This window comes from Heloderma suspectum, chromosome 5 (assembly GCF_057233095.1).
Source record: "Heloderma suspectum isolate Gila_16-S chromosome 5, 16-S_ref, whole genome shotgun sequence".
Lineage (NCBI taxonomy): Eukaryota > Metazoa > Chordata > Lepidosauria > Squamata > Helodermatidae > Heloderma > Heloderma suspectum.
The window spans coordinates 27,003,857-27,011,487 of NC_139462.1; positions in this window are offsets into that span (position 1 = coordinate 27,003,857).

The window sequence follows — 7,631 nt, forward strand, 5'->3', positions numbered from 1 at the left end:
ATCCAAATCTACTTTCTGCCCACTGCTGTTCTATGGCACAGTTCTTACATTCTTGATGTGAACATGGAAAGTGTGAAAATATATCATAGTTTGAGTCCCATCCATCCTAGGGAAATGGGGCTATGGCCTCAACAAAACTTTTTGGGTGTCTTGCTGGCAACAATAACCTCTGATGGGCAAGAGAAAGGGAGGACTAGAACCTATATTGGCCCCAGGAGCATAGCCAAGTCATTCATAGTGTTAGAGGTGCCTAGAGATCCATAATGCTTGCTTAAGTTCATTATTGGTGCAATTCCCATGCTAGTAAGCCTCTGAGCATGTGCAGATGAGTCAAAAGGCTGATAATAGCCTTCTTCGTGCATTCCTTCCCCATGAGGAGAGTCTCTATCTCTGACATGCCTGGGAAGTGAAGTCTGTTTACAGTAGGGGTGTATGAAACCCTGCTTACCTGGCTCCGCTGGGTTCCGCTGGGGGGGGAGGCATTCCGTCCCTCCCCCCAGAATCCTTGTCGGGGGGGAAGCGATCCAGTCCTCCCCCCCGGAATTCTCGAAAGCCGGCTGTGCTCCACGGCGGCTCCACGGAGCAGCCAGCCAGGCCCAGGCCAGGGCCGTCCGCAGCTGGATTTCCAGCCACAGAGGGCTCTGGGTAAGGAAAAAAAAACACAACACGTACGCAAATGGCGGCTACGGCTGCCGCCATTTGCGTTCCTTATTTTTCTTCATCTTAGCCTACGTAAATATTTATGTAGACTAAGACAAAGAAAAATAAGGAACGCAAATGGCGGCGGCTGTAGCCGCCGCCATTTGCGTACACCTTTGTTTTTGTTTTTTTTACCCAGACATTTTAGGCTATGTAAAAACTTACGTAGCCTATCACGTCTGGGTAAAAAAAAACAAAAACGCGTACGCAAATGGCGGCGGTTACAGCCACCGCCATTTGCGTTCCTTATTTTTCTTCGTCTTCTTTTTTTTTACAGAGATGTGATAGGCTACATAAAAACTTACATAGCCTATCACGTCTCTGTAAAAAAAAAAGAAAAGACAAGACTGCAAATGGTGGCGGCGGCAGCCAGTCGAAAGATCAGCCGCCGCCGCCGCAGCTGCCACCGCCCAGAACATCCGCCCCAGGTAAGTCTCATCCCAGGGGGGATCCGCGGGAGGGGCGGGGGGCAGGCTGTTCCGCCATGGAGTTCGGAGGGCTGAATGCACTGGCATTCAGCCTCACCAAGATCCATGGCGGAATTCTCTGACATCCCTAGTTTACAGGTGGCTATGCCTGAGAGCCAAACACTTCTAGCCTATGCTGAGAATGAATGCTAGGGGCACTTGATAATGTTGTGCTGCCTTATGGCTAACATGTATGGTATAAAACCCATTTGACCCAATGGCTCGGGGTTCAGAGAATCTGTCTGATCCAACCATTGGGCACGCCTGTGTGCCGTAGGTTACCCAATAAAGTCTCCCTGTAAGTAAACCTTTGAGTCTGATTGATCACTGTCTTGGCACCTCTAACCTAAGAGTTCAACGCCCACTGCAGGGGCGACACAGAACCCAGCTCTCCTTCCCCACATTCCAGCAATGCAGCCACAGGAGCAGACAGAAGGCAGAACTGTAGTGGGGCCTTTGTAATTTCCCTCTATGGGTAGCCATGTAGGATACCAAAGGGGGATTCAAATGAAGCCATGGCTCAGTGGAAAAGCACCGGCTCGGTACACTCAGTGCTGGAGTGTGTTTGGGGTGGGGCCTCTTATTCAAGTCAACTTGCTGAGGCCTCAGCCACTGGGTACTGTCAGCAGCTGACCAGCCACTCTTCTACCCTGCAGGTATTTAAGAGCGGAGGGTCGCACTTGGAGATGCACTGAGGACCACACGCAAGACCCACCCTACTGCCTTCCCAAAGAGACCTGCAACCAGCTAGTAGCAGCAAACAGCAGCAGCAGAGGGCAGCAGCTTCAAAGAATAAGAAGAAAGGGACAAATGAGCATCTTCACTTGCTGCTTCTTAGCTGTTGCTCTCTCTTTTATACTGTTCTATATTTTATATTTTCATATTTTTAATATGCATCTAGGAAATATATTGAGTAACTCAGGGGGTCAGGGGGATGCTACCATAACTGTGGTCATGGGTGCGAGGAGGTATGCCACTGGGGGATCAACAGGCCAGCTGAGAAGAAGAGGGGTGAGATATCTTATAGCTATCCCCTCTTCTGGTTCTTCCCCCAACTAGATGGTTCCTGGTGGCCTTGCCAGCTTGCCTTCAGGTCTGGTGCTACTGCTGCTGAATGTCAGGTTGGTCCAAAATAAGATCTCCCTCATCCATGATTTGATTGTGGATGAGGGGGCCGATCTGGTATGTATTACCGAGACCTGGGTGGGGGAACTGGGAGGGATTACTGTCTCCCAGCTGTGCCCTCCTGGGTCCTCAGTGCAGGACCAACACTGACTTGAGAGTCGGGGAGGGAGGGTGGCCATGGTCTATAGGAATTTGATCTCCCTCTTAAGGCTTCCTGTTCATTCAAGTGTGGATCTTGTGTGTCTGTACCTTGTGTTGGGTACCTGGGACAGATTAGGGATTCTGCTAGTGTACTGCACACCCCACTGCCCATCAGACTCCCTGCCTGAGCTGACAAAGGTGGTCTCATACTTGGTGTTGAGGACTCCTAGGATGATGGTTCTGGGGAATCTCAATTTCCATGCTGAGGCCACTGTATCCGGGGTGGCACAGGACTCCATGGCTGCCATGACAACCATGGGGCTGTCCCAACATGTCATCGGCCCAGAACATGTAAAAGGACACACTCTAGATCTGGTTTTCTCAACTGGGCAGGAGGATGGTGATCTGAAAGTGGGGGAATTAACATCTGTCCCCTTGTCATGGTCAGATCACTTCCTACTGTGGAAGGAAGGCCTAATTTTTGTGAACCGCCCAGATAATTTTTGTGAACTGCCCAGAGAGCAGTTGGGCAGTATAGAAATGAAATGAATGAATGAATGAATAAGTTAATGTCCTCTGGGTCCAGGTAGGAGTGGTCTGATTACCACCACTTTCAAGGAGAATGGCACCACTGCCTCTTTCAAGGAGGAATTCAATTTACAACCTCCTGGACCCAGCCAGATATCCCCTCCTTGTTTGATGTAATATTTGATGTAACCCATGAAGGACAAGGGTTGAGCACACAGGTGGTCTACCGGACTTGGCCAAGCACCTTGTCCTCATCCTCGGGCCCCAATAACTGAAACCCATCCAATAAAACTTGACCTGACGGTGCTCTGGATGCCTCTACTAATGGAAATGGATTATCATGATGTCTAATTCATGACGAATCTGAGCAACTTTATCTTCAAAGTGCTGTGCAAAGTCAACACACTGTGCTACCAAGGGTTCCATAGTCTCTCTCCCTGGCCCAGAATATAACAGGCTGTGAATCACTCGGAATATCTCTGCTGCACAACACTGAAAAGATGCAATGCTGGTGGAAAAGAACTGTCTCTTTGTCACCCTCACCACCACAGAGTAGGCTCAATAATGAGCTCTAATCTGTGTTGGGTCAGACTCAGCACGAGTTTTCCTCCACCTGTGTTCTAGCGGTCTCCCCTCTTGCTTCATTACCCTCAGCTCAGGTGTATATCAAGGAGCTGGCCAGGCTCTGCTCAGAGGGAGAGGGCACTTGGGCACAATTGTGTCAACTGCCTGAGTCATCTCTGCATTCCACAGAGTGACCTGGGCTTCGACAGGAGCACCAGCCATACCAGCAGGAAAATCCCCCAGAGCCCTTTGGAATCCATTGGAATCCATTAGCCTCCAGGGGCAGACCATTTTAATAGGTCCCCCACCCTTGCAGAGGGGAAAGGCTTTGCCAGGAGAGGGACAGGGGGAGTGCGACCCTGTTAATTCTCCTGGACCTCTCAGCGGCTTTCTATACCATCAACCATGGTATCCTTCTGGATAGGTTGTCTGCGTCAGGAGCTGGAGGCACTGCACTGCAGTGGTTCTTAGGGATGTACGAATCCCTTCACTGGTTCCGGTCAGGGCATCCGCTGGGTGGGGGGAGGCAATCCGTTCCTCCCCCTGGAATCCTTGATGGGGGGGAGGCGATCCAGTCCTCCTCCCTGGAATCCTGCCTGGCCAGCTCCGCTCTGCAGCCATGCCGCGGAGCCGCTGGCCGGGCCAATCTGCACTGGGGCCTCCAGCCGCTGCCGGGCTGGTGTGGACGCAAATGGCGTCCTGCATAGCGGCCGCCATTTAGTGCTTGCAGGCAGCCCTGATAGGCTACGTAAATATTTACATAGCCTATCACAGCTAAAGCAGGGACGCAAATGGCGGCCGCGACGCCATTTGCGCCCCTTCTCTTTGCCGTCATAGGCTACGTCAGTATTTACGTAGCCTATCACGGTAAAGGCAGCCATGCAAATGGCAGCCATGATGCCATTTGTGTGGCTGCATTTACTGTGATAGACTATGTAAGTACTTATGTAGCCTATCCCGGCTGCCTGCAAGCATGCAAATGGTGGCCGCTATGATGGCTGCCATTTGCAACCACAGCAGCCCAGCAGCAGGAGACCAGCCGGAGCCGCTGCCGCCACCGCCGCCGCCGCATCCGCCCCAGGTAAGCTCCGTCCCAGGGGGATTCCGCTGGGTGGGGGGGCGGGAGGCCATTCCACCATGGAATCTGCCACGGATTCTAAAGAATCTGGCCTCACTGGAGTCCATGGTGGAATTCTCTGACATCCCTGGTGGTTCTGCTCCTACTTGGATGGCTGATTCCAGAAGGTGGTGCTAGGGTATTATTGCTCTGTGCCTTGGCAATTATGCCATAGGGTTCCACAGGGCTCTATTTTACCCCTATGCTGTTCAACATCTACGTGAAACCACTGGGGGATGTTATCCAGAGGTATGGGCTGAGGTTCCATCAATATGCTGATGACACCCAGCTCTACCTCTCTTTCTCATCAAACCCAGGTGAGGCAGTGGCTGTTCTGAATCAGTGCCTGGGCACAGTAATGGACTCGATGAGGGCCAATAAACTGAAACTCAATCCAGATAAGACGGAGGTACTGTTAGTGAATGGTTCATCTGCCCAGCTAGCTGATGTTCAACCTGTTCTGGAGGGGGTTGCACTCCCCCTAAAGGATCAGGTTCGTAGTTTGGGGGTGCTCTTGGATCCAGAACTGTCACTTGAGGCACAGGTGAACTCAGTGGCATGGAACACCTTTTATCAGCTTAGGCTGATATACCCTTATCTGGACAGAGATCACCTAGCTACAGTTATCCATGCTCTGATAACCTCTCTGGTTGCTGCAATGCATGATACATGGGACTGCCTTTGAAAATGGTCAGGAAACTTCAGCTGGTCCAAAATAGGGCAGCAAGAATGTTAACAGGGACTGGCCAACAAGCTCGTATTACGCCAGTCCTTTTCCAGCTGCACTGGCTGCCAGTCCATTTCCAGGCTTTGGCTATTGGGTGGTAAGTAAGTAAGTAAATAAATAACAAGAAGTTCCTGACCCTTGTCTAGAGGCGCCAAAGGAAAAGGGCTGAGACTGGCAGAAGGACCAACTGTATCACTCAGGCAACTGTATGGCTTGTTCATGCCCCAGGATGCCTTTCATTTTGCTCATATTTATTTATTTATTTCATTTCTATACCACCCAATAGCCGAAGCTCGTAGTCCTCTTCATCCCATCCAGCCACCCACTTCAGTAGAAGACTGCCTGATGTGATGTCTAATGACTGAACTGTACTGTGGTTAATAACAGCAACTCCTCATATGGAATGGTGTTGCTTTCTTTTGCATTAGAGAGATACACTAAGAATAAAGCCACTATAAATGTAAATATTATTAGAAGGAGCCCCGAGGACAGTATCTAAACCATTCAAAAGATATATAAAATTATGAACATACAATTATGTAGAGCTGAACCTGCCCTGTAGAGCTAAAGATTATGTTTCTCTCTTTATCTTCATATTATATATGCATATAATATACAAGTGTGGATACACATACACACACCAATTCACCACATATGAATTAGGTAAAGGCAAATAATTAGAATGTCTATAAATATGTAACAATAATGTGGACCATAATGAAATTAGTGAAACAAAAGACCTTGCTGCTTTAATCTAATTGAGATTTTATCCCTGTAGTTTTCCTGCTAAAGGAAATTTTCAGCTTAAAGAAAATTAAAACCCGTGATTACTTTCGAAGCTGATTAAGCCCTTGAATTCCTTGCAAGACAAAGAATGAGGTTCAGAATGATAAGCTGGTCACTATCTCTTAAGTAACAGAAATTGAAGAATGGTCTTGGCAAGAAGTAGGATCATATTTATAAACACTCCTGGGTATCAGGAACTAAAAGTATCTAAAGTAGATGTACAGTTTTTGAAATTACAACAAGTATTCAGAAAGCAATTACAGAAGCAGAAGAAACTTCTGGCATAGCCACGTTAGAAGGTTGGCTTTGTATGCCAGATCCTCAATGTCAGTCTGACTACACAAGAAACACAGGAAGACATATGGGCAGCAAGTATTTTTGAGGGCACTTGGAATGGATTAACCAGTCCATTATCAGTCCACATCAGTTTCACAATCATAGGTACATTCTGCCCAATTTTCATATCAGTCTACAATTAAAAACCAACCCAGCCCCCAGCCCACAAACCTGTACAAAATGTTGCATTCATCTTTATATGCAATTTTCCATAACATTTGTAGGAGGGCTGTGCACTGCTTCAGTCCAAAGCCCGAATAATGAGGCAAAGCGAGCGGATTTGGAGGTGCCTCATCTTGCTACAAAGCAGATCAGAACAGCACCAAGGTGAGCCGAATTGAAGCGGGTCACCTACAAGGTGCCTCGGTCTGCCTCGTATATTTGGAACTCTTCTTATGCCTTCTGAGCAGCCCAGACAGGCTGTCTCCAAAATGTATCACCTTCTGAAAGATCACAGAGAGGGGGAGGAGATAGAAGGGAGGGGGGAGGGGAGAGGAGGCAGATGCACCAAATGTATCAATTTTAGGGAGGTATGGCCACTGGGAGGGGCAGAAGATGAGGGGTGGAGGGGAGAGGGAGAGGAGGAGGAGGAGGACGGAGTGAGCTTTGCTGTGAGTCAGCCTCTGTTTGCTCATTGTGAGAGAGGTGGTGTTACTGGAGAGGAGAGGACTAGAAGCTAGAACAGTGGTCTCCAAAGTGGGGTGCATGAACGCCAAAGCGGGTGCAAGATGATCCACTGGGGTGCGCAAGTGGCCTAATAATTGAGCAGCCTCCCACTTAGGGATGGGGGAGAATTTCTCCCCGAAACTTCGGGGGGCCGAGTGCCAACGTGTTCGGCCCCCCGAAGTAGTTTTGAGGAGAAATTCTCCGCCCCCCCCGCCCCCCGCACCCCCCCCGGGACGGGACTTACCTTTCCCGAATGTCCCTCCCAGCGGCGGGTCCCGGCAGCGGTTCGTCAGGTCTTCAACAGGGCAGAGGCGGCAGCCGGTCTTTCGACCGGCTGCCGCCGCCGCCCTTCCAATAAAAGTAAAAAAAAAAAAACGCCCCCGTGATAGGCTACGTGACGATTAACGTAGCCTATCACGGCTAGATTTGCAAAGTCAGCCGTGATAGGCTACGTAAATCGTCATGTAGCCTATCA